General features: G+C 40.5%; 1 protein-coding gene across 3 annotated transcripts in view; it reads left to right on the forward strand.

The window, feature by feature from the left end:
- The first annotated feature begins 20,148 nt into the window (after window positions 1–20,148).
- The window catches only part of NDST2 (N-deacetylase and N-sulfotransferase 2), a 75,908-nt gene continuing 68,386 nt past the window's right edge, over window positions 20,149–27,670 (forward strand). For 2 of the 3 annotated variants that reach the window (XR_004426584.1, XM_033148582.1), the window contains exon 1: window positions 20,149–20,234. The gene's annotated coding sequence lies outside the window, so the exon portion shown is untranslated. Of the gene's footprint in view, window positions 20,235–26,431; window positions 26,694–27,670 lie in introns of those variants that run through there. The other variant, XM_033148583.1, reaches the window with a different exon arrangement.

A 27,670-nucleotide genomic window follows, 5' to 3' on the forward strand; every position in this document is an offset into this window, starting at 1 on the left:
GCCCGGGTTGGTGGTTCTCACGTTCTTCCCCTTCGCCCGTGTTTCTGCCCCCGTGTCCCTCTCGGGTCGGCGTGGCGTATCGGTTTAAAATGTCGGGAGGGGGAGAGGGAGCCCGGTTCAAATCCCCTGCTCAGCCCCGAAGCTGACGGGGTGACCTTGTGGGGAGCCTCGGTGGCTCAGTATAAGCTACCTCGCAGGCTTGTTGTTGTTATTATTATTATTATTATGATTATTTATATATTATAGATATATAGGTAGCCACACACGTTGGGCTCCAGCCCAAGTCTATGGGCAGCACTGGGGAATTGGAACAGATCAATAGGTTATCTTTTCAGGCGTCTTGGTCTCAAGCTGCTTAGGGCTTTGTTTCTTGAGCAAAGGGGCACCTTCTATATACACAGAGAGAGGGTTTAATTGATTCTCAGTTACAAACGAATCCGATAGAAAGAGAGGGGGAAATAAATAATACCCACAATAACCGACAACAGGTTGGAGTACAATACCCTCACCCAAAAGGGGGGGGGGGATATACCTTAACAGAAGCAAATTCCAGTTGAGGTTCATTGAATGTACAGCAGTCAGGTAAAAGTGGCCTGTCACAGGCTTGTTGTGAGGAGGAATACCCTTATTTGGGTAATATGGCTCCTGGAGCAAGGACAAAATTGCTCACCCTCCAAATATCTTAAACGTTCAGTAGGTACCTGTATCAATATAGGTTTATTTGGGGCTTTTTTCCAGCTGGAAGTCACCGGAACTCAGTTCCGGCACCTCTCGGGTGGGCGCCATTGCCATTATCAAAGAACAAGGTGAGTTCTGACACCTTGTTTTCTGGAAAAAAGCACTGGGTTTATTACTGTATTATTATTATTATTATTATTATTATTAGCCCCCTTGGCTCAGTGACTGTGCAAGAGAACCACCCGCACTGCCCTAAATCCGGCACTGAGAATCCAGGCAAGCTTTATAGCTGAGTTATGTTAAAAAGAGATATTCTTTTTTCCCCTAAATTCAAATTGATCACATATTATTTATCATTTATAGTGCAGTTAATATTGGCAAGCAGACTCAGTTGCAAATAAGAGTTTCTTGCCATAAACTCACCAGGTGACCTTAGGCAGTGGCATGGCAAGCCACTCGGCCACCCACGGGGTTGGGTGTCCCTCCCGGGTGCCCTCCCTGTGCTATATCCTGTGCTGTTTTTTCCAGCAGTGCTGGACCTGCTGGAGGACGACCACAGTTGGGCCACCCTCTGGAAGCTGCCCCCCCCCCCAGTGTGGACCACTCTCCCTCCTTAACTATGCTACTGCCTTAGGCAACTTCACTTTCAGTCCAGTCTGAAATCTGGAAATAATAATAATAATAATAATAATAATAATAGAGGGTGGTTGCAAGGATTACTGTGAGGTAATGTTTGTGACAGTCTGCCAATATTTGAAAGTGCCATATAAGTATTAGGGATCACTGTTCTGTCATATACCGCTTCTTCTAAGGAGTTCAGGGTGGTACGAATGGGGTTGTCTTGGGTTTTTTGACCTTCTGCCTCAGGCCAGTGGTCCACTTAGTTCATCCTTTGGAAGCCAAGGATGAGCATAGCAGCACTTTAGCAACTTGTGATTGCCACCAACTGGTATTCTGAGGCATACACTTTCCAACAGGGGAGGTGAAAGATAACCATCACAGCTGGTAGTCTTCTCTGTAAATTTGTCTAATCCCCTTTTAGAGTTGCCCAGGTTGGTGGCCATCGCTACTATTTGTGGGAGAGAATTCAATTTATTAACGAAATGCTGTGTGAAGTTAGTGAAAGATAGGCGTGCCTGGCGGGCTCTGGTCCATGGGGTCACGAAGAGTCGGACACGACTGAACGACTGAACAACAAGTGTGAAGTTAAGTGCTTTCTGTTGCCTGTCCTGAAGCATCCAACATTCAGTTTCACTGGATGGCCCTGTATTCTAGTATTTTGAGAGAGAGAAAGATTTCTCCCTCTCTACTTTCCCCACACCATGCATAGTTTTATGTTCCGGTACCTCTGTCATGTCGCCTCTTACTTGCCTTTTCTTTAAACCAAAAAGCACCAAATGTTGCAACTTTTCCTCAAAAGGAGGTTGCCGTTCCAGCCCCTTTTCTGGACCTTTTCCAGTTCTACATCCTTTTTGAGTTAAGGCAACCAGAACTCTTCAAAGTTTTCCATTTGCCATTCCATTATGTATTCCAGTATACAATAGATTTGTATAATCGCAAGCTTGTTGTCCCCCACCCCCGGGTCTGTTTATATCCTGCCCAATGTACAAAGATCTTTCGGCGGTAACAATAAAATTCAGTAAAACACAGTAATATAATTTAAAATCGCCAGGTTAGTAAGAAAAAAAAACAAAACAGCATCTCAGCAATATCACACAAACAGCTGTAATGTCTAGAGCCCTTGCCACCTGTGACCGCTAAGGATGCAATTCCCATTGGAGGGGCATTAAGGAGGGATTCTTCAGATGCCTTCAGTTATTGGACATGAACATATAGGGAGAGGCACTCCCTCAAATATTTTAGGTGTGTTGAGCGCCAGGTAAGATAATTGAGAGAAAACAACAATCAGGTGTGTAGGGAATCTGATTGGGTTTCAGCAGGTGTGTGAGGTTACTGAGAAAAAGAAACATGTATGAGGTTAGGGATCGTAGAGAGAGTGCAAGAGAGGAGATATTGCTCACTGGTGGAACACATACTTAGAAAGGTTGTCTTGCAATAGGCCTTGTAAAGACTTTTACGGGTTGCTGCCGGTTTGAGTGTGCTGTACAGGCCTGGCCTAAATTAACCAGTGGTCTGATTCTATATAAGATTGTTTGATATTTTCATAAATGTTTTAGATTAGACATTTTACTTCCTTACAATGCAATCCTAACCACGTCTACTCAAAAGTCCTATTGAATTCTAATGGGGTTAGTGGAGTTGGATTGCAGCTGTACTTAATATAGGAATTTATACTCCACATTTAAAATAATTCCCAAGGGGGATTACAGCACAGAAATCAAAAGCAGAATAAAAACATTAAACACACCTCTAGAAGCATCAACATCTGTAAAGTAGTAGCACAATCTGAGATAAAACTTGATTAAATTAAAGGTTTGTGGGGGGGGATCTTTGGCTGGTGCAAAAATTACATTGAAGTAATTGCATGAAGGGACATGGGTGGTGCTGTGGGTTAAACCACAGAGCCTAGGGCTTGCTGATCAGAAGGTCGGCGGTTCAAATCCCCGCGATGGGGTGAGTTCCCGTTGCTCGGTCCCAGCTCCTGCCCACTTAGCAGTTCAAAAGCACGTCAAAGTGCAAGTCGATAAATAGGTACCGCGGGAAGGTAAATGGCGTTTCTGTGCGCTGCTCTGGTTCACCAGAAGTGGCTTAGTCATGCTGGCCACATGACCTGGAAGCTGTACGCCGGCTTCCTCGGCCAGTAATGCCCTAGTCCCAAGTTGTAAAGGGGTTTAAAGATGAACACAGCACTTTGAACTGAGTCCACAAATTGTCCAAAAGCCAGTGCAACTGATGGAGTTCAGTTATGATAATAATTTCCAGACCTATACAGCTACAACTGGGGTGTGTGTGTGTGTGTGTGTGTGTGTGTGTATAGCGGCTTATTGGACTGGATTCAGCTGTTGTAACCACAAGTGAACTGTTTACTCTGTCCTGCTTTGCTCGCTGTCGGTCTCCCTATCTTTTTCTTCTTGTCTGAGAACACCAGCTTTACTCTGCTGGCACGAAAGAGCTGCTCTGACCGACAGCTGTGTTGGTCTTGGCTTGCAGGGGAGAGCAGGAAGAGCCCCAATTGCAGTTCTGTGTAAGAGGAGGGTTCGTTGTGGGAGAAGTAGCAAACCAGGTGAGGAACATACAGCATGTTCTGTATGCTGCCTCACCCCCAGCACTTTGAGGACACAATGGTAGCAGAGAGTAAGTGCTTTTTTGTGGAGATAGGCACATGCTCTTTAAGTTTTTTCATAGGTAAGATGAAAGAGTGCTTTCCATCTTTTGTTCTCCTTGAGTTTTTTTAAAAAAAACAAACAAAGAAAAACCTGATGCCCCATTAGTACAATCTTGGGAGTTGTGTTTCCAAAGCAATGTGTTGGGTGCCATTAGGCTTGGGATAAGGTAATGGTTCTGAATTATTATTTGAACTTGTAGCTTGCCCCAGGACTTGGGATAGGGAGCATAACCAGAATAACCAGCAAAACCAGAATAGATTCTAAAAGAAAATGTTACCAAGTTGTGAACTAATGAGCTAAAGTTTGTTCTCTTCTTCTCCACCCTGCTAGAGGACTGGGATAATTTGTCTCTGAGGATTCATTTAAAAAAAAAAAAAAGTATGCGTAAATCCAATATTTGTCTCATCTCCCCCGTCGTCCCTTTTGAGTTTTGCTGGTATATTTTTACCAGCCTATTTTTCAGCAACTAATGAGCTCTGATTTGCTGCTGTTTCCTTTCATCAGGTGCCTTTTATTGCTTTTCTATGTTGCTTTTAGTTCTACATTTTAAATATAGTCTCTCATTGTAGGAGAGAACCTCAAAATTGTAGCTTAGATGGAAGTGCTATTGATTTGAATTTATATTTATTTAAAATTGTTTGGTTATTGCATTGCCTAAGCATGTGTCATAACAGGGGAGACTTGAAGGAATTCAGAACAAATGCTTGGATTGTAATATTACACATTTCAGCTACAACTTTCTTTCCATTTGAATATTTGTGTGGATGTGCCCTCCCCATCCCCTTTTGTTAGATATGGTTCATGGCAGCTGTAAATTCTTCACAGAAGGATATCTATGAAATAAAACAAAGAACTTGTTTCTAGGGTTGGCATGTAAGTCAATCAGTTGCCTATTTCCCCACTGTCAACCGTTCTTTTCTTATTTAATTATACTGTCTTTTGTCTCCTAGCCTTGCGTTAGTTGAGGCCATGCTGAGTAGCATAGTATAGCTTCTATAAGCCACATGCTATAACTGCAAGCATCTCTGGAAGATACAGTGGTGAAAGGTCATGGCTTTAAAGGTCACTTTTTTTTTTTTTTTTTAAAGGGGGGGTTGTGTCAAGTCTGCTCCAGAATAAAAATGAAAGGGTGAAATTCTGTGTCTGTCCATCAGTGGAACAGACAAAAAAAAAAAAAGATTCCTTCTTCCTTCAGCTCCCACTGTGCCCCTCAGATATACTCCAGATACTTGGTGGACCCTTCAGAGCAAATGTGGGTGGGGATTCAGGGAAGCAAGTAGAAATTGAAATGCTATTTCAGAAGTACTTGAAAATATTCATGTGAATGTCATTCTGGTTTTAGATGAAGAGTACTGCTCTTCACTTCTTCATATTTCTATTTTGTTTGTGAACATCTAGGGACATCATGTAGATGATACCCACTTACATTTTTTCAATCTTGTTAAATTCTGGAGGTATAGTTGGTCTTGGAATGAATGCTAGAAGATGATACGGAATCAGTGAGGGATGAAATTGAAGCCTAATTGGGACAAAACAGGTAGCTCTGGAGGTTTGTAGTTTTTCGCTTGCCTGGGCAAGGTTATACTTTCCTTGAAGGATAAGTTGCATAGAAGGGTTTCCTGTGCCACACTTCTCTTCTGAATTGCCCATGGTATCCTGAGCTGACTTTCCTCTCTAACAGGGACCTGATCCCAGTCATACCTTCTTTGGTAACACCACATATTGACTCCTGTAATGTCAGTTGCACACGGGGATGCCATTGAATAATGTTTGGAGGCTGCACCTAGTGCAGAATGCTACCTTTCAGCAAGTTCAGGCCTGCCTCAAGGAACATCAAGACTTCTCTCGTGACCCAACTGCAGTGACTATCTATAATATATGCTTCCAGTAAGAGCTAGCACAAGACATTTTGGCACCTGAGGGGAGTCACAAAAATTTGCGCCCCCTCCCCAAGTCAGGGAAGATGATGTGAGTGAAGTTCTACATCAGGAACAGGATGCGAACAAAGATCTAGAGAGGGAACAACAGTGGAAGGAGAATAGCAGCACCTCCTATTCGCCAAGAGGCTTCTGTAAAGGCCAGATCTTCTGCCCCTGTGGGTCCTGCCACCTGAGACAGTCGGCTCACTTCGTCTAATGGATGGGCCTGGCCCTGCTTCCAGGCCTAATTCAATGTACTCATGATTATCTTTAATTCTCTTAAAAGATCTAGAGCCTACCATCCATTTGAGAGCACCTCATTCCCTTAAATCTGTAGGGAAGGCATTTTTCTTTTGCCCTGAGAAGTCTGCAAAATCGCAGATTTGTGTCCTCTTTGTAGCTGTGGCTGTGCCAATGCACTGAAACGTGTTTCTATCAGAAGTGTCTGGCCACGTCACTCAGAAGTTACATGGAGGGTTTTTTTTTGGGGGGGGGGGACAGCAGCTGGAGGTGGATGGGAATTTGGGGAAATGGCACGGGAGAAAGATTAAATCCATCTCCCCCCAGCACCTCTGTGCTGATCTAATTCAGAGCACCTGTGACTGCTTTTAGTTAAAATTGCAGTACGATGCCCAACTTGTCCTTTAGCTACTGCTGAAAGCAGCAGGTCTCAAAGACTTTCCTTATCCCTTGCCTTTCCTGCAAGAGCATAAGAAGAATCCTGCTGAATTAGACCAAAGCATACTTCAGCATTTAGCGGGAAGCCCTAGTGCAGAATACAAGCATTCTCCCACTTTCCTCGTGCCGATCGCCAGCGACTGGTATTCAGAGATGTGTTGCCACTAGCACTGCAGGTAAAGGCAAGGAAAGCTGGAACTGGCCTCAAGGTGTGGGGAGCCTTGAAGCAGCAACTCCCCAAACTTTTCCTTGCTCCCACCCACCCTGACTGAAAAAGGCAAGGAGCAAGGTAACCCTCCTTACTTGGGAGGCATTTGGGAAACAGTTGTACCTGGTGTTACGGATGGGATCCGTCCCAGAGGCCTGCCCGTAACATGAAATGCCCGCAACTTGAAGTGCTGCGCATGTGCGCAGCGCGATTTGGCGCTTCTCCGCAAGCGCGAAGCACAATTAAGCGCTGCATCTGTGCAGGCAGGAGCGGCAAAACACGGAAGTAACCCGTTCTAGTACTTCCGGGTTGCCGCAGAACGTAATGCGAAAAGACGCAACATGAAACGGTCACAACACGAGGTATGACTGTACCATGAAGCAGTGGTTCCAAAATGGGCAACACATTCTTTGGCACTTTTCAGCTGCATCCTGCTCAACTAAGGAAAGGATTATGAGAGGTGAAAGTTTAACTCCTTGTCCCAGTGGATCTTCTCTAACCCCTGATGCCAGGCAGACTGGAAAATAGCTCAGCAGCAGTGAAAAGGGGGAGGGGTGCTTTGTTGGGGTTCCTGCTCAGCTATGTGGGTGTGTGCATGTGGGTGTAAATGTTTGTGTGTGCTGTGTATGGGTATATGCATGTATTTTCATAAATGTGGGGGTATCTGGGGTGCCCCCCTAGAAGGTTGGCTGCTCAGGATTGTTGCCTCTCCTTCTTTAATCAGGTTATAGTAAATTGATTCCAACCCCTTTTAAATCAATGGTTTAATTGATTAAACATTTAAGAGATTTTATTATTAATTAACATATTTTACTGTTAGCACAGCCTCCTAGTGGTGCAGAAGTTAAAAATAATTGACGGCACATTGTTAAAGCTAAGCAGGGTCCAGTATGGTTTCTAATTGGGTGTGGGACCATGTGTTGAGATTCCTGTATTGTCGGGGGTCGGACCAGATGACCCTTGGGGGTCCCTTCCAACTCTACATTTCTATGGTTAATTTGTTTTATTCTGTTATTTTATATATGTTGTCCTGTGCTCCCTTGGCAGGAAGGGCAGGCTAAAAGAAGTAACAAATAAATAAGTAATTGGGCAATACATCTTCTTTAACTAATGTGTTCTGCTTTTATTCTTTCATTGGAGGCAATGCCTTTTAACATATGCGGCCATTGTTCAAAAATTGGGTATTGCTTTTTTCTCTTCAAAACTATTGCTTTATAATCAAATAGAACCAAGGTTTCTTTAATTGGGTCATACTCCTATCCATTTTGATTTGTGCTTTTTTTTCTTTAAAGAATCATGGTCAGACAATGTTCTTTGCCATTTTTGTCAAATTACAATGTAAACATCTAAATCTCAAAAAATGGAATAGTATTGCTTAGCACCTTCACTGTGATGATGATGATTTATATAGCCTGTTCTTTATGCTAAAGTCACAACGATTTCAACTGAAACATTAAAAACAGTTAAAACATATTGCGGTACAATCACAAAAGTAGGCTGGGTCTGAGAATTATACATCTCATTAATATACATGATACGTTAACGCCTTCTGGAATAGCTTCTTTGAATGTGTTTCTATTTGTGCCATACAGAATTGCTCTCTTTTGAGAACATTTGGGTTGCTGTTCTTAGTCACTGCAAAAATGGAGGCTAATTTGTTGTTTATGGGCACATCTCATTATCCCCATACAGTCCTAGATTTCACTTTATAACAAATGCTTTTAGCCACAGTTTCCTGTGTGATCCAAACTGTGAACTATGGGTAACACAAACTATGGTTAGTTTAAAGCCAGCCAGCCTCAGAAGCCATGGTTTGAAATTGGGGGGGGGAGCTCACAAGCTCAAGGTTCATTGTGGCTCGTTCCTTCTCAATCAGGAATGTTAGACGGTTTAGTGTAGCATGTTAACTCTTGTCTTAATTGTCTCATATTGGGACACAGCATGAAAATATCCTCATTAGCAGGGCTGTTCAGAAAGTGTTCTTTGTTTGACCTGATGATCTCTGTTTTTTAGTTGAATACCTTATTCTTGCATTGTTTATCGCTTGTGATATAAAGGTAGTTCTTCAATTCCATAGCAGCATGTTATCAAATACTGGTAATTAGATTTATCTCTTGATTATTTTGAAAGAAATTGTTGTTAGGGCTCCAATCCTTAATTGATTATTAAAAAAAATAAATGAAGGGTTTTTAATCAGCTGAATGGTGCTCCTGATAAATCATTTTAAAAGCCTATTATTTTGAGTACAAGTACTTGTAAAAACTGCAGATGGCAAGTACCATCTTAAGAAGAATTTCCTCTTTCCTCTTCTATAAACTACCTTGCATTTCTCGTAAGATGGAAATAGCTAATAAAAGTTTGCATTGGGGTGTTAAAAATTAAAGACATCTTTATGGTGGATTGATGACATTAAAAGGGGCATGTTCACCGTCTTGGTTAGTCCTAAAACCATTTTTGTTGCCTTGCTACATTGTTCCTGTTCAATATTTCTGCACAGATCACCTTGTGTATATTAAATGCTAATCTATTGCAAACATTGTGACATCTTTGTGTTGAATTTGGCTCCATTCCCAAATGTGCCTGCATATTTTCAGTGCAGCTGTTGTTTCTTCAATAGGAAAAAGATCTGAATTGCAGGTGAAAATAATCAGCACAACCTAAATGTGGTCCACCTACGTACTTATTTGTGTTGACTAATACTGTAGTACCTGGAAAATAAAATTAGGATTGTGTGTACCCACTCAGTAATTGTGTGAATTCAAAGAGAGTGATTTTGCTCCCACATAGCTGTGCATAATATAGGTATAATGTGTTCATAGGCTTAATTATAATGTGTGCTCTTACAGTTTCCCTTTCTAGTATTTCTGGTACATCTACCCTTACATGCACCAGGTTTGAAAAGTGTGTAGTAAACTGACCAGGGCAATTGAATGATGTGGGTTGTCTCAAAAAAGCAAACAACATTTTACAGGATTCATCTCATCCTGGATATAGGCTATTCTAAAGAGTTGCGCTGGGCGAGAGCTAGTGGATGCAATGGAAGTCGAGAAGTAAGACTTCTTCGTGGCTTTCATTGCCATCTCATAGGTTGTCATAAACCTCTATAAGATGTTCCTGAGGCTCCGTCGTGAGCACGCCGCCATACTCTCGCTCTAGCCGTCTGAGTTCCCGCTTCATTTTCCGGAGCTCCTCAGTAAACCAAGGGGTCCGGTTTCAGCGGGGTTGCAGAGGGCGCTTAGGTGTGATCTCATCGATGGCTGTTAAGAGTCAATTATTCCAGTCTTCAACAAGGTCATCTAATGAGTCGCCGGGGGGGGGGGGCAGGGTCCCGCAAAGCCTGACGGAATCCATCAGGATCCATCAGCCTTCGCAGGCGAGCCAAAATAGGCTCGCCACCCAAGCAGGGGAGGAGCGGGAAGTCAATCTCAGCTCTCAGAGCGTAGTCATCAGTGAAATGTGGGATGGCATTCAATTTCGTTGTACTACGTACAATGACAATAAAGTATCTATCTATCTATCTATCTATCTATCTATCTATCTATCTATCTATGTGGGTGGCAGGAAGCAGACTGCTCTGCCCTCCCCTCATAATTCTTGGTTCCACAATTGCCACTTCTATGCATTCAAATGGTCTTCGGGGTTGAATTGAATATTCTTTGATTTACTTTTTTCCTTAAGGTTATGTATGTTTAGGATAGAAAAAAAGTGTACAGCAGATTAGGAAATATTTTTGTTCGGTTTCTGAGTGTAGTGAGGCTAAGGAACGAATGCCAAGGACTAGCTGAAGAACTAGTATTAGCCATAGTTTTCATGCAGCTGAAAAAATATTGTCTCATACAATATTACTAGTTACCCACTGAATCTGTTTTGTGGATTGAAAGTATAAGGTTAGTCATCTTAAAATTATAAAAGCACTTTCCATAAATATGTTTGACTTCATAATCTCAATATAAAATAATTACCTTTAAAAAACAACTTTTTAATGAACAGCTCCAGACTCTGCTAGTAATTTTCATTGATCTGAAACCCTGGTAGTTTTGAAGCTAATGTCCAGCAATTCCAGAATGCGTACATAAATTGAAATTGCCAGGTTGATTTAGCCCTCCATTGATAGAATAATTGACTGTATCAGTCCAATCTTTAAATTAAATGTACCCTAAGGAAGCCATACAAATAAAATAGCTGACAGAAGTTATTATGCAATTGCATGTTAAAAATCAATCAATCATGCTTTCATTGAGAACTTCCCATTTCCAGTAAAAGAGTATAGTTGCAGAAAAATAATCAGAGTCAACAATCTCACTGTGTACATACACCAGCAGGTATGGTGAGTGTGATGTACCGTAACTGATTGTGCTGTTTTTAAAACATAAATAGTGTATGTGTTTAAAAAACAGTGGGGTCAGTTATATCATGCAAATGAACCTACCCAGACCCTGAGCTCATCTTTTCACTAACTGACCTGGTCTTTGACCTGTTGGGCTTAGCTTGTTTTAGCCTGAGCTTTAAAATTTGGAGTTTTTAGTTTTATTTTATTAGTGATATTTTTACAATATTATAAACTGCGTAGAGATTTCTTTGAAGCTTGAAGCAATATACAAATTACCTAAAGAAAAAATAATAATAATGCACTATGCAAATATTTCTGTTAACAGAGGAAAGGCGTCAGTTGAAAGCCTTTGTCTGATAGTTGCCATTAAGGACTCATCCGCACTGTGAATTTGAAGCCGCTTGTGTGTTGTGTGTGTGGTGTCCACACAACATTTTCCTCATCCAGTTTGCAGCCCATACCCGCCCTCCTCCAAATTCAGATTTTCTCGATTTGGTAAGAATCTGAAGAAAATCCATATAAAATTGCATCTTGCCCAATTGTGGATGCACTGAAGCACATTGTGTGGTCTGGACTTCTTTTTCCACATGTGTGGCGAAATTTTGCTAGCTGCTGTCTGTTGCCACACCCACTCCTTCCATTTTCTTTCCATCAGCCCAAAGGAAAGGATGCAGCCTTCCCCTTTCCACTGGTTGTTGCTGAAGGCACATTTGTGGTATTTTTATATTTAAAACAGCTGATTTGTGCAAAAGGGTTCTTGCACAAAACAGCTGTATTAAAATTAAAAATAAAATTTGCCCTAGAAGATACAGGAGGGAAAGGAAGCTGCAGCCTCATGCCAAATCCTTGCCTGGCTTGGAGTGACGCACACAATTATTATTTTTTACTGTTCTTTTATGCAAATCCAGTGTATCAGAAAACCTGTATTTCAGAAATAAATAAGAAAGGTGTTCTGGCACAGGTAAGCAGATACCTCCCTGTAAGCCCACAAGGGACCCCAGGCTCCCTGGCTTGGTGCAACACACACATTTTAAAATAATTATTTTTTCTGACCTTTTGTGCAAATTTGATCTCTCTCTCTGGGTGGGTGGGTGGGTGTGGGTGTGTGTGGGCGTGCCTGAAAAGGTAAACAGATACCTGATTATTTGTGGACATCTGGTTTTGGAACACACATATTTATTATCAGTGCTTTTTTCTAAAAAAATGTTTAGGGTACTCTCATTTTGACTCAAGAAAATCACCATTTTATAGTTCAAATTGGGAAAAAGAAATACAGTAAATGGACGCAAGTACAGAGATTCACAAAATGTTTAGGGGTATGCGTACCCCTGCATCCTCCCAGAGAAAAAGCGCTGTTTATTATTATCATTGTTATTCAACTTTTCCATACAAATTTGCTACTTTGGAAAATGAAATAAAACAAAACCTCCAAAATGTTTTAAAGTTGCTCACACAGCTAAACAGATACATGCGCACATGCACTTAACAGTCCTCAGATTTCCAGAACATCTGATGGGAATGGACAACAGACAGCACAAATGTATCCCATCAAATCCCACACACTAATATGGATATAGGAAACATCAAGATAGATTATGGAGGCATAATATTAAAAGTGCTCATGTGTGGATATAGGTGCAAAAGTGCACACAGAAACAGTGACCCATGTAGCCATGAGGGACCTAGTGTAGACACAGCCTATGTCTGGCAGCCTGCTAAGGTGAACATGCAGGTAACTTGTAAACATACAGATGCAGTTGAAGTCACAGTGACCCAACAGCCGGTTAGTAAGTATTATGCAAAATGGTCACTCTTAATGGGCGTGGGAGTGTTTCTAACATAGCTGGAAAAAAATACATAAATAATTCAGGTTTATAAAAGGGTTTGTTAAGCTTGTGGGTTTCTGTTGACCCCAGTACCATTTCTAGTGATGTTAAGGAAAGTGTGTAATTTGTCTAAAGAAAATAGACAAATGATTGTGCAGCAAGCATTTCTAATCTCCCTTCTGCTATGCACATCCTTGCCATTTCACCTTCTGTGCTCCCTGTTTCACAGAAATCGGGGGCGGGGTGGGGCAGGCTGCAGGCTAAGTATCTGTAAACATGAAGAATGACAAAAACCATTTCAACATGGTATTATGGGGTCACTTTAACCTTCAGCACCCTGCGAGTCTGCAGCCTGCCAGCCACTATGTGATGCCTTTCTCTCTCTGGTGCTATATTCAGGTAGGAGGGAAATTATTTCTATATTCATCTGTTATAGAACCTGCCTGATTTTTTCACAGCAGCCAGTTGGTCAATGATCAACAGATGTGAAACAAATGTGTTGATCATTGACCAACTGGCTGCTGTGAAAAATCAGGCAGGTTCTATAACAGATGATTCTAGATGTCTCTCCAAATGTTTGATTGTGTTGGGCTGCTGTTTTTACCCTCCAGGTTGATTTGGGTTGGCTCTGAGTTACTCTGTCTCCTCTACCCTTGCATGTCTGGATCTTGGAACTTTCTTGCCTGGATTTTGGAATTTTCTTGCTTTGCTTGCAAACTGTTCACCGAAATCTTTGATTCATTGTATGCTAGTAGCCTAAACTGGCATGCCACTGAATTTGTTGATTAGTTATAGTCAACAGATTGCCTATAGCTTGACCAAGGTATGTTGAAATTTAACTTTTTTATTTCAGTAAGGGAAGAAGTAAGGGGAGATTGCCCCCTAGCTCTTACAACAGTTGGTGGCAAACCTAGCAGCACAGTAAAAATTACCTTGCTGACCATCTGCTAAAACTTCAGGAATTTTGCTACCAGAAAAGTTACTGCTTTGGACTTTCCATGACTTTTACCTTTTTTTGCTGTGGAATTCAGGGGTTACTTTCTCCATGTGATCTGGTGTTTCAAATAATGGGCGTTCCTTTCATAAAGAAATTTTAATTCCATTTGTTACTCCAAGCTGACCTTGATAAAAGGCAAAGAGAATTGTTCACTGAATTATTAATATTTATAGAACTCTTATCTAATATGGTCAGCAAGTTATAATACTTTATTTCATTTATAAGTTTCACAATAACAGTGTACTCGTTCATTTTTTTGTGATTAGCACAAATATCAATCCATTTGATTATATTTTTTGTCCCAATAAAATTAACACTTTACATTAATATTGATATAATATGGATTGATTAAGTAATATTAATATTGGACTATTATTTCACAAAATTGACCAGTCAGTTGATTTCATGAGCCCCTTGACTCCATCAGTATCTGACAAGCCCAAATGAAAGAAGAGGAGGGAGATAGAACAGATTGGGGGGGGCTGGAAGACTGGCATCCAGGGATGGAGGGAGGAGATCCTCCCCTTGCAACTCTAGATGTCAGAAAGACAGAAGAAGATCTGCTGGCTCTCTCCACTGCCCCTTTTGCTGGAATGCAGAGCCTTATCAAGGAGGGGGGAGGACCAATCAGAGGGAAGGGATGAGCAGTAGGAGATGGTAGCAGAGCTGTGGGCAGAGGGGCCCTGGCACAGTCTTGTTACCAATAACCGGGGCCACCTTGCTAAGTGGAATGAGATGCACTTGCCCAGCAGGAACGGACATGTTACACACACAGCAAAACCATAGGACAAAAGAGTCTCATGAGTGAGTGAGCTCCGTCTCATCTTCAAAAGCTTGTGGGGATGGACGTGCCAACTCTCAGGACATAATAAATTTATTTTGTTTTGCCTTGGACTAAGTCATACTAGTGGTTTGCATAGGCTGGTGCTATCAACCTTTGCAATATTCCTGGGCTGGAGTTAGTTTTCTTAAAATTCTTTGTACGACAACATTTTTAAAGTTTGTATCTGTTTCTGGACCAGGCATGCACAAAATTGACTTGGATTGACATGTTCATGCTGTAGTTTCTATTTTTGAAGACTACTGACATGTGAATGTGGATCATGTAATAATTCATAAAGGCACATGCATTGCAGGCCCTGGACCAGATATTCCTTGGTTGTTTCTAGGCTGTTAAACAACTGTGCCCAACCAGACCAGCCGTTGTCCTCTCCTACCTGGGAGAACCATGAAGGCTTCCATATGTAAGGCTGGAACTTTGCCTAGGCAACAAGAGTCTCCACTGTGTCTGACTCTTAGCTCATGATTCCTGGCATCTGATTCTTGGCACTGACTGTAATTATTTTTCAGATGTTTAAGATTTAATGTAATTGTCACAGTCTGTACTTTTTGCATTTTACTTCCCTCTGACCTCACTGCTTATATTTTCTTTCTCTCCTACAGTTGTGTGTCTATACCTGCCAATTTAGGATAACACTTCATGCATGAGTGTGACTGTCAGATCATTGAGTCGCACAACTAGGTAGGACTCTGTAACACGGGTCGCAAAGAATCTGTTCTGGTTGTCTATTTGCTTCAGGGTGTTAACATTGACATATAAATATGCCAACGTCTTGGGACCTTAAAAAAACCCTTTCTGTCTACTGAAATAAAATATTATGTTCATTTTTCACATGGTCTAGTCCTTCCCCTTCCCACCCCGTAATATTCTTAAGAGGAACTCTTATCCAGGCTTCAGAGAGTAGCTGGAAGTGGGGAGTCAGAAAAAGGTCCTCCTTTCCTTCCACTGTGCAGTTTTAATCTGAAATCTTAGGCATACTACTGAGCCCAGAGCTCAGAAACTGCTTGCGCCAATGAAATTCCCTGTCGCAAAATGTGCCTAGAACAATAGGAGTTTCGAACACTGATTTGAATGATGGTTTTAGGTTTAACTAGTTCATTGTAGAGATCTGGGATTTATATGATGAGGTTTATAAACATAATCAAATACAGGTGAAACTCAAAAAATTAGAATATCATGGAAAAGTCCATTTATGTAAGCAATTGTTTTCATTAGCTGCTGGAGTTTAATATATGAGATAGACTCATGACATGCAAAGCGAGATATGTCAAGCCTTTGCTTGTTATAATTGTGATGATTATGGCGTCCAGCTGTTGAAAACCCCAAAGTTGAAATTGTTACGTTGGGGTTCTCATCAGCTGTACGCCATAATCATCATAATTATAACAAATAAAGGCTTGACATATCTTGCTTTGCATGTCATGAGTCTATCTCATATATTAGTTTCATCTTTTAAGTTGAATTACTGAAAGAAATGAACTTTTCCACGATATTCTAATTTTTCGAGTTTCACCTGTAAGTGCATCCAAGAGGTGGATAGTGGGACATGAAAGCTTATGCCATAACAGGCTTAAATGTCCCCTAAGACTTAAATATTTTTCCAACAACAGACTTATCACTACTACTCTGGAAATAATTCAACTCCAGTGGCTGCTATTTGGCAACGGTCATAACCATGCTGATTGGGTTTTGTGTTCACTTGTGGTGCGCATAGTACTGTGATGTGTCTGCTGCTGACTCTCTTAAATTGCTTGACTTTCTGACCTTTGGCAAGGGGATGGGAGGGAAATAATTTCTTCTTTCCTTTGTTGTCAGGATGTATATATACCTACTCAGGAAACCACTTAACACATCTGACAAAGTAGGGTCTTATCCTTGAAAGTTTGCACCACTCAGGGTAAATGTGCCATTTAATAGCAAAATTAGTTATCCGTGTACACAGATAGTTTAATTCAATTCACAAACTTATATAACTGTATAATATCCTTCGTGTCATTCTTTTGTGTGGATATAACATGATGGTCACCATCACAAAAGAAGACATTTCATTAACTCATTACTTATTTGACCAATTTTATTCTGTAAACTCTAATTGGAAATGAATTTGTATTGGCTACGAAGCATGTACTATTTTGCCCACCTAAAAAAGTGGATTGCAAAAACTATTTACTTTACGATAGTTACATACCGCTTAGTTGTAAATGAAAACTCTAAGCAGTTTACAAAGGATAAAATGTAGATCCCAAGCACCATTTTTACTTTATTTTTAGGCACTGTGAATCAGACTGTTTAATTACAACACATGTGATAACGTTTAGGAAATTTGCTGTAGCTTGATTCCATTATCTTCCAGCAAGATTTAATAATTTGAGCAAACGCTTCTGAAAACGATTATGTGTGTAAGTAACAGTCACGATCTTGTGTGTGCTCACAAGAAAATACATAATAATGATACTTTTTATGGCCCAGGGGAAACTTAATAAACAATAGATAATATAGTAAAGCATAATGCAGCAATGTGAAACCATGTTTTATAAAAGGAATAGTAACCCATATGCCAGGATGAAATGGTTTAATACACATCTGTGTTCCCCCACCCCCAAAGAAAACCTCCCTCATGTCAAAAGCTATTACCCACAAGGATATGATACACAGTGCTTTCATTGTATGAAACTTCCCCACATCTTAGAAATATCTGTTCCATCAATGTAGCTAATGACATGAATCACCTCAAAGCATATATCTAATTCATCAGGATGTAAGCTTCAGCTTCCATGAAGATCATTTCTGTGCATTAAGTGCTCCACAGTTTGTAAAAGCCTATGCTTTTTGCCTTATGCATTTTGTCAGGGGCAGGCAGGAGTCCACAGGGGGGTGGGGGTGGGCAGAGGAGGCAGGGGATCAGGAAGATGAGCCAGGGGAAAAGGCCAGCGATTGGTGAGGTTCTGTGAAACAGATGCTGGGGTTGGTGGAAGAGGGGAGTCAATGGGGAGACCAGGAGCTGGAGTATGGGGCGGGGGAGAGGAGTCAGGAGAAGCATTTGAGGGAGTCTCAAAGGCAGAAAACCCCTGCCTCTGGGTAAAAACTTCTGTACAACCTAAAATTTTGCTTCATTTTATTTTTATTACTTTGGAAAACCTGATATGTTTTTCAAGATTCTGTGCCATCTATCAAATGATGCATGTGGAAAACTTGATAATTTTTTAGATGTATTTCCCCCTTGTACGTTGTAAGCATTCAATCATATTCTTTCTTTGCATTTTTATATAGTGGTGATACGTTTGTGTGCCACATTTATCTCCTTCAGATAAACTCATCAGCCCTTCTTGAAATTGCTTTTGTTTCTTATAAGGAATCATTTGCTCATTTTGAAACTTTACCCTAAGCTTCTTTGTTTCAGAAGAATGCTTGAGAGTTTACCCTCGTTCTTGATCACTATTGGGTAGGTTTTCTTGTTTTAAATCAGGCTTCCACTGGTATATTTCCCCATCCTTCAGATCTCTCAGGCAGTAATCCTATACACACTCACTTATAAGTCTTGCTGAAGTCATTGACATCTGAGTAGACATACATGAGTTAGTGCACTGGAACAAGAAGCATAATTTCCATAAGGGATTGACTCATTGGAGAGTCTTTCCATTTCCCTTCAGCAGTTTTCCAAGAAGTTGTAAAATCTTTTTACATGGATTATTAAATAAAAATTATTTTAAGTGGCTTCTGGCAGAGATCTGTTGATCTTTTGTAAAGTGTTTGGCATGCATTTTGTACTATATAAATCATAATTATGTATGGGATTTTTGAGAAACACTTCAGTGGAATAGGAACTCAAAAGAAACAAGTTACTGAAGAATTTCTGAGGTAGCATGCCAAATCTTCATTTGTGAAGATGTTGGAAGATAAAGGCTTTATCCTTGTACACTTAATATTTAAACTACTGTTTCAGGTTTGGTTTTGTAAATCTGTAATATGGTAATTTGTGTTACTGAATTCTCTGAGCTGTCCATGTGTTCTGTCTTCATTCACAGCTCTTAATATCTTAAGTGGTCTAAAGCAGCTGTCTACAGTAAATAAGTATAGTTGTAAAATATAATGTTTACATTTCTTGTGTTTTAAAAGGCAGTGCTCCCTTTGGTCATACCATCCTGGTATGGCTTGAGGGTGGTCAGTTGTCTTGAATGGTCCTACCTTTTAGAAATTTTACTAGAGAAGAGTATATAAGGAACATGTGCTCTAAATGTAACCCCAGCCCTCAATAGCCCCTCTAAGATCAGTCAGAGCTTTATAAAATCGAGCAGGGGAAATTAATAAAGAATGTTGCTTTTCCCTTTTGCTCTTTATCCTTTTAATGGAGCCCCAAAACACATAATGGCTTCTCAGTACAATATATGATGATTGCACGATCTGGGTTGAATCATGTGGAGAGAAGAGGTCCTTGCTGTTAATTTCTGTACATGTCCCCCTGGTTTCAGTTTCTTCATCCTCCAAAATATTAATTGTATTATGTACAATGTTGATATAGACTACTATTTAGAACATAGAACACAGTGTCCCTGAGAAGGGGCTTCTTGAAACACAGTGGGCTTTAAAAGGAACTAATACTTTTTTAGAGCATCATTGCGGGAGCGCGGTAAAATCAATTTTTAAAAACTCTGGGGGGAAATACATGAGAGCTGGCACCAGATGAGCCTCACTAGGGAGAGTGATCCAGAGATGGAATCCCATAGCCCCAAAGGCCCTTTTCTCAGTCTCTCCCCATTCATTCTTAGAAGATGGTAGCATCTGGACAAGTGCTCTGACAATTATCTCAGTGCACGGGCCAGTATAGGAGAAGGTGCTCCTTCAGGGGCCTGTGCCCCAAACCATACACCATTTACTTCAGAAACGGACTGGCAGCCAACAGGACACTGCACTCCACTGTGTTGTCAAGATAGTGCTCTGGCAGAGCACTCCTAACTATAGGAAGCCAGCATTGCTTCCTTGTTCCACACTTCATTCAAGAGAAAATTGACTTGCAACACCCTTTTTGCCATCTAAGTTCCACCGGGCTGCTTAGGTCATGTGACCAGAATGAAAAGGGTTAGGAATAGGTGTAAGTCTCTCCTTGCCTAGTCCTTTGCCTACCTCACTCCCGGAACACCCCTTTGGGGGGGGGATTTGTGTTGGCACTGAGCCCTACCCCAGCCGGGTTGAAGGACTTATGCTTGTGTGGCCCTGCCCTGGCCATTAAAACCGAAATCCACTCTGTTTTGCTGGCAGATCTTGGGTTTGGACTGTACTGTAAGTTCTATAATGTCCACCTTGAATCTCTGTGAAAGGAAATACCTATCTAGGCTCTAATTTTTCTGCTCTGTAACTATCTAATCCAAGTTGTCCTTTCTTCCCTCTTTTAGCTGAAAGGAGTGACTTTGTTCTTCTTACAAATCGGCTTACAAGTTTTGTTCTGGCTGCTAACCAAAGGGGTTGTTGGAAGGTGAGTGCTCAAAGTCCGTACGTTTGAAATATATTTACATTCCATTGAGTTGGGGAATGTTAGACCTGCCAATATCAGTTACCTCAGAGTGCAGATTAGATTTTGCCCACTGGAATATGAACTATCAGCTCATAGAATGTTAAGTGTGATCTGCCAAAGCAGTGCAATAATTATAGTCATTTTCCAGAAGCAGGGTATGAAAGGTACGGGCTTTTCAGCTTGTATCATGGAGAAGTGTGCTTTCACTTCAGGGAGTGAAGTTGCCTTATCCTGAAAATGTATAAAAACTGCAACATTGCAGTGTTAATATGATTGCTGCTAGAGTGGCATATGCCATGTGTTTAACACATACTACTAAGCACTTGGATACAAAGCATTAACAGTTGGGGCAATTGACCATTCCAATGTGATGGTATGACAGTAATGAGCTTTTGCAAATTGAAGAGATCTAGTTGTGAGATTGCAAACTGCGGGTGCCAATCCCCCCTTTTATGTTACCGTCGTATGCAATTGGCTTTTGAACAGTGATTTCCATAAAAGCCTATTTGAACTGTAAGAACAGGGATGAAAACTGAAGGGGAATATGGGGCATAACAGAACACAAGCTAACAGGGAGGAAAACCTTTAAAAATTATATTAGTGTATCTTAGTGCAACACATTTTGATTATAAATATCAAGTCTCATTAGCTCAGTTCAGGCATCATGCCACACCATGGTTAAGGAAGCTTACCACATGGCTGAGTATGATGTCTGAATTGACAAAGCACGAGTTGAGAAAACCGAACGTGATAGTTTTGAGTAAGTTTGCAAAGCATAGTTTGTGTATGATGTCTGATAAGAGAAAACCCTAACCGGGGGGGGGGGGGGTCTAGTCCAACCCTTTGCAACACAGGAATCTTTCACACAACATGGGGCTCAAAATCACAACCCTGAGGTTAAGAGTCTCATGCTCTAAAGTTCTGTTCTGTCTCTATAGCTGTGCTACATCATAACCTTGAAGCTTCACAGAATGTATGAGCTCAAGTAATAGTTCAGAACTTAGTATATAATAGCTCAGCTGTAGGATCAATCCACAGGATTGGAGTGATGCTCCAAAAGCAGCTTTTCTTTAGGATTGACCCCTCTGCTCAACAACTATTGAGTGGAGACAGTGATTTCTAACCTCCTTTTTACACTGCAGTATGTACTGCTGTGAATGAAACTTTTCATGACATGGTGGTATATAGGTACTGCAGTGCAAAAGGAACATTAGAAATTGGGACAGAAATGCTTTCATTATAATCAGTAAAACTTATGCAGTACTGTAAATACCATGCTTGGATGAAGCCTAGCAGGAAGGGTGGGGGGATTCGGCAGCAGAAAATAATAGAAACCAACATTTCCTCCTTTCGTAGCAAGAATATAACACAGGTCAGTTTGATATGGCTATCTTTTCTAGTTATCATATCATGGGGCGTGTAAAACAGTAACTGAAGAACAAATATCTTGCAGTGTTTTATCGCGTGAAATCAGAACCTACCCGTGAGGCTCCAAATATTATGTGATATGCTTTATCAGTCTTGTGACAATCATACCCCAAAACTGTTTTGCAGAGGTTATTTGTTTTATGTATGATGCTGGTATGTTAGGGTTGTTCTATGTATCCTGCTTTTAACTTCTAAATCTAAGCTAAAGCCATATGGCCAACACTGTCCATGTAAATCTGGGTAGATGACATAAAATGGCAGTGGTTGAATTTTTTCCATTAACATCGAAAAGTAATGGTTTGTTTAGAGGAAGTAATGGTTTGTTTGGAGGAAGCATACCACAAGCCCAGGATGTAATGCTAAGATAAACTATGGCTTAGCTTCTGGCAGCATGGCAGAGAAGTAAAACAGCTGAAATTTTAGCAGTGTGCTCCAGCACCCTATGGAGTTCACCTTTGAACCATGACTTAAAGCAGCAGTGGGGGACCTCTTGGTTACATGCCTAATTAGGCCCACCAGCCTCTCCTTTTCTCTTGCAAAGCCAAACCACACCTACCTGCCATACACCAAAATCATATAATGTTTTCTGAAATCAGATGGCTAAAAGTTCTGTCAGCTTTTATATATATTGATTCCCACTATCCTAATTTCTAGTTTGATATATTTTTTTCATTTTCTTTTGCTTGTGTGTCACATCAGCCTGAAAGCAGAGCAGATATGTCTTGTAACTCAATATCTTATGGTATCTACCCACACCTCTCACCAGTATTTGTCTTTTTAATCTTGGAAAATAAAACTGGGCAGCACATCTAATACAGCATCTCTCAAACCATTTGACAAAGGAAAGAGAAAACAGTTACTTCTTCCACCCTACACATAATCATGTGGACAGATTTACTCGTTTCATTTTGTGGTTTCCTTTGTGAGATATTCTAGAATGATAAAACCATTCCTTGATCTCTGTATTATTGTGGCCCACAATCCAGCACATGCTTACTTGAGAGTCTTGTCAAGTTTAGTGGGACATACTTCAGAGTAAACATGAGTAGGATTGATTTGTTAAGCTGTATGTAGTTCTGCACACCATTACTGGGACATAAATACCATTGAACACAGTGACACATAGTAAATATGAATATCCTGTAGAAGCTTAATTTTTTTCTTTGCTGGCTTAACTATCATCAGCATTCACAAATTCTTGCCAAGCAGTTTTAAAATACTCTCTCTATGTGTGTATTTTCCTTTGATTTTTATTTTATTTACTCTTTTTTCATTTCAAAACTTCAACGCTTCTTTATACCGGGGGGGGGGGGATTCCTACATATAAGGATGTAAAAAACTTGTTGGGGTCATTTAACACAGCCATCTGATGTTGGTATTACAGGGATTTATATATCTTATGATGTTAACAGTCTCTGCTTATGTAGTATGAGTTAAAGGTTCTTGTTTTTATGCTCCTCTGTTAATTACTCGTAAAAGTTATGTGGTCTGGCATTCCTATACACAGGAGTGCCTGAGTGCTATGTTGAACAAGACACGCGAGCCTTTTGCTATTCGGACTTCTTCCTCTCCCTCGTTGTGAACAACGTGAAACTATGGGATGTTTCCGTGTCACCTTTCCAAAACAAAGAGAGAGTTCGATTTGTAGCAACCGGCAGAAAAATAGTCTCCCTTCTTGGGTTTGCATATAAGATTGCCATAAAGACTTGGATCATAAAATATTTCCCCCGCAACCTCCATGTTGCTTTTCAAGTGCCCTTTTTTAAAAAGAACACGTTCCCTTCCCTGAAAAGATTTTTGTAACAAGTTAGTGGTGCATATAACAAAAGACCCATGTGATCTACTCTCATCAGATGGAATGTGCAGAAGAGGCAGTATCCAGTGGAAGCTTAAATGGATGATTATGGTAACAGACTGCTTGCCTTGGGGGCAGTGTTCAAGTGACATTCTTCCATTTCATCTGAGTCCTGAGAGTGGAGGCTGAATAGTGAGGGTGGGATGGAATTATAAATCTCATTCCCTGCAGTTTCATTATATATTAAATCCCTCTTTAAAAAAACAAGGTGGTATTCGAAATGATAGAATAAAATTCCGTCACAGTGTGCATTCAGTGAACTGATTAGATATAAATTATTTGAAGAAAAGTCTGATTAATTTTTTGTGCTCAAGGTGTTTCTCTAGATCAGTGTGAGCCAGTGCTTTTATTAGCATACTGTTTAGGCATCCAGCTTTTTCTTTTATCTTCCCTTCCCTTCCTGGGCTCCGAAAATATCAATTTTATGAGGTTTAATTTTAGCTGTTAACATGTTTTAGATTGACCAGCATTTCATATCTGCATTACTCTTCCCAAGATGAGGGCAACTCAAGGCCTATCCAGGCATGCTTAACTTGTATATTTAGCCCCTGGCCACCACATATTAAGTGGGAAGGTTTGAAGGGAGAATGCAAGCAGCCAAATGTGCTTACTGTCCTTCAGACCTCCTTGGTCAATGTAGGAAGGTCAGGGATGGAGAAGAGAAGAAATGTAATGTTCCGTTCAAACCTGTAAAATACAAAAACAGTTTGTGTAGTAATGCAACTGCACAGTGTTTTTGAGTTTTAAATTGCTTAGACTTACAAATATGGACTAGAATTACTCTGCGAGTAGCTGCTTTAATTTCAAAATCCATATTCTGTGTTGTACCATAACCAGTTATTAGTGTGATTCTCTATGTTTGGTAAATGTTTAGGGTTGTCCGATAACTATGACAACAACAACAACAACAACAACAACAACAACAACAACAACAAATAATAAATAAATAAATAAATAAATAAATAAATAAATAAATAATAAAATAAATAATAGGTTGTTTTTTTAAAAAAAAAAAACCATTAGGAAATTTTGAAAGAGAATCATTTACTGTATATTCTGGCATATAAGACTACTTTCTAATCCAGGAAAATCTTCTCAAAAGTCGGGGGTCGTCTTATACGCCGGGTGGAGAATCTGCGGTCGAGTATATCTCAAACTCTATATTTTAACTGGAAAACTTGGGGGTCGTCTTATACGCCCAGTCATCTTATACGCCGGAAAATATGGTACATTGCTTTATTGAACTCTGTTTTTACAAAAATCTCAGTGTGTGGACAAGGCTATACAGAGCCATGGTGCAATACCTCTAGAATGAGTAAAACTGAATTGGAGCCCCAGTATAAAGGAGTTTGGGCTGCAGAAAGGAAACTTTTGAGATGCTGAGATGGAAAGGACTCTGACAGAAGTTCTGAATAGAGTATGTTATCGGCTGCTGCAGCCTGAATTCGATGTGTTTTTAATTCCTCTGTATGGTTATTGTGCATTAATCTTATCACTTAAGAAACTCAGTAGCTTTGTATAGGGTTAGGATGTTAATTTGGGCACAGTCTGGGAGAAATAAGTATTTGTATAGTGACTGTTCAACTTTTAATGTACAAGAGGAAGATGGCCAAGGGTCAAAATGTTATTATAAGCTAAATTGCATGTGGTTCTTTTTAATGTGGGTCAGGTGAAGTCTGGCTTTTCAGTGTTTAGTGTCTGCTTTTCCTTCAGTTAAGTTTTCTGGTTTTTGAGAGCACTTTGTTCATTGCATCAGATAACGTTGAGCCAAGTTCAAGAGGAAGTGGATGTGCAACCTGATTTTCAGGCAGAGGGACATCTGTAGCTCTTTCATTGTAAGATTAATTTGGTTTATACCTGCTGGCTGTCATGGCAGAATGAGTAACTTTGCTGAAAATGGACAAAATTTAGTTGAACCTAGCAAAGATATTACCCTGCTGTTACTGAAAGCTGAGTGTTATAATGAATTCTTTAATCCTTTTAATAGTAAAGGAGATTGCATCCTTTCAGTGCCAGGATCAATGTTTTTTATTTGCCAAAGCATTTTAAATTACTGTATTTTTAGCTAGCTGAATACTTTTATTCCTCTCAGTTTTATTCTGTTTTCATTTAAGTTTTTATCTTAGAATCATAGAGTTGGAAGGGACCACGAGGATCATCTAATCCAGCCTCCTGCAATGCAGGAATCAGTTGTGCAATGTGAGGCTCGAATTCATGACCCTGACTAAGTCGCCCATAGTTTTATGCTCTACCAACTGAGCTATCCCAGATCATACGCTGCTATAGTATTGTAGATGTCAAATTATTGTGTATACTGCTCAAACTCTTGGATGAAGGTATGGCTTATGAAATAGATAAATTTCTATATGCCGATCGTCCTCAAGAGAGCAGGAATCAGTTGATAGCAGTTGCTCCTTCAATGGCAAATGGGACAGCTTGCTTTCCATTAGCAGTACTTAGAGCAGGAAATTACTTTGTTTTCTGCACCCCAAGGGGAAAGTGCTTTTGCCTGAATCCCAGGAAATTCTGCCACCCGGAAGAAAGAGGTGGAAGCTGAAAGAGACCTTTTATTTTTCCTTCCTTGTAAGCTGAAGACATGGGCTGGGGTTTGGAATGCTCCCATCCTTTTCTTAATGCCACTTTCCCCCAGACCAGCTCAACGTGCCTCTTTTTGCGTTCTTCCCTTCTTCCTTCCATCTCCAGTTACCATGGAGAATGAAATGCTGGCTCCATTCAAGCAGTTTGCTGAATAGGTTTTGAGGTTGATGGATGGTGAGAATCTCTTATCCCTCCACCTCCCTCCTTTTCCAAACACCGCCCCTGCCTGGTTCTTGACATTTCACTTGCCAGAGAATGGTTGTCAGTGAGAGGGCTCTGAAAGGGAATCTGGCAGTGTCCTGCTGAGATGCTCTTTCAGTTTCGTGGATGAGATCAGCAGCCGTGAGAAGGTCTTGGGGACTTAGCTGCAAAGCTTCATCTGCAAGCTGGCTAGCTAAAGCATGAATGCTCACTTGCCTATTTGCTCCTTCCACTGCCCATCCACATTTTCCAGAACACGCAGAGAAAGCAATACCTTCCTGTGTTTTTTGTGGCTCTGTTTCTGGAGATGATACAACCTTGGACAGTTAAAGGAAAAGGTAAGCAATTCTTTATCCAAATGTCGTAAGTACGTTTAATTTCTTGTGAATTGGCTCTGCTTTCTTACCCTACAGCACTGGTGAAGCCGTATTAGTGCATCTGTCGTTAAACAGTGTATGTCTTAGTGCCAAGCCCTTTACATGATATTAATGATGTGTTTGAAATACCCGTCTCAAGGAACTTTAACTTGCTCTTTCTGCTGTGTGGCTTAGGGTCTTAGTAGGAGCATATAGCAATCTTTCACCCCAACATGAATTTCTATTCGGTTTGTGTAGCTCTGTTATCACTTGTGATCGAATGGAAATCAATATAAAGCTCAGTAGTGTGGTGTTAACTTTGTGGCGCTTATAAGCATATCCATAGGTCAGTAATTGAAACCATACTGAGTTTTTATTCCAGCTAAGATCTCAAGGGGAAATCTTTGGATAGGTAAGTAGTTGGTGTTCATTATCTACTTAGATCACGTTCATTAGTATCTGCCTCTCCTGTTCCATCCCAGACATGAAGTGTGGAAGAATTTTTATTTCAAGTCAATATAAATTCATATTTTTCCTATACTAAGGAATGATAGGTGCTGTATCACCACCAAGACTTTTTCATCAGTTCCTCGGAGTTTTTATTCTCACTGAGCTTGCAAGTTTTGTTTGATGTTGTATTGTTGCCATCCTGCTGGGGGAAGCAAGAATGTTTTCTGTCATGCTTCCAGTGTTGTTAATTCAGTAATGCATCTACCTCTTGGGAATCGGGGATTTTTTTTTAAGTGTGTGTGTGAGAGAGAGAGAGAAAGAGAGAGAGAGAGAGAGAGAGATCTGAACAAACAGCATATTTGGAGTTCCAGAGGGATTCTCCCCATATACCCAATGTGAATTATCTTTTGGAAAGGATTATGACTTTATTCTAGTCAGATATTGCACTGACTGAAAAATCTTCAGTCAACACCAGCTTCTCTGTATGTGCAGTCGCCTCTGTCAGGAGA

This window comes from Lacerta agilis, chromosome 5 (genome assembly GCF_009819535.1).
Source record: "Lacerta agilis isolate rLacAgi1 chromosome 5, rLacAgi1.pri, whole genome shotgun sequence".
Classification (NCBI taxonomy): domain Eukaryota; kingdom Metazoa; phylum Chordata; class Lepidosauria; order Squamata; family Lacertidae; genus Lacerta; species Lacerta agilis.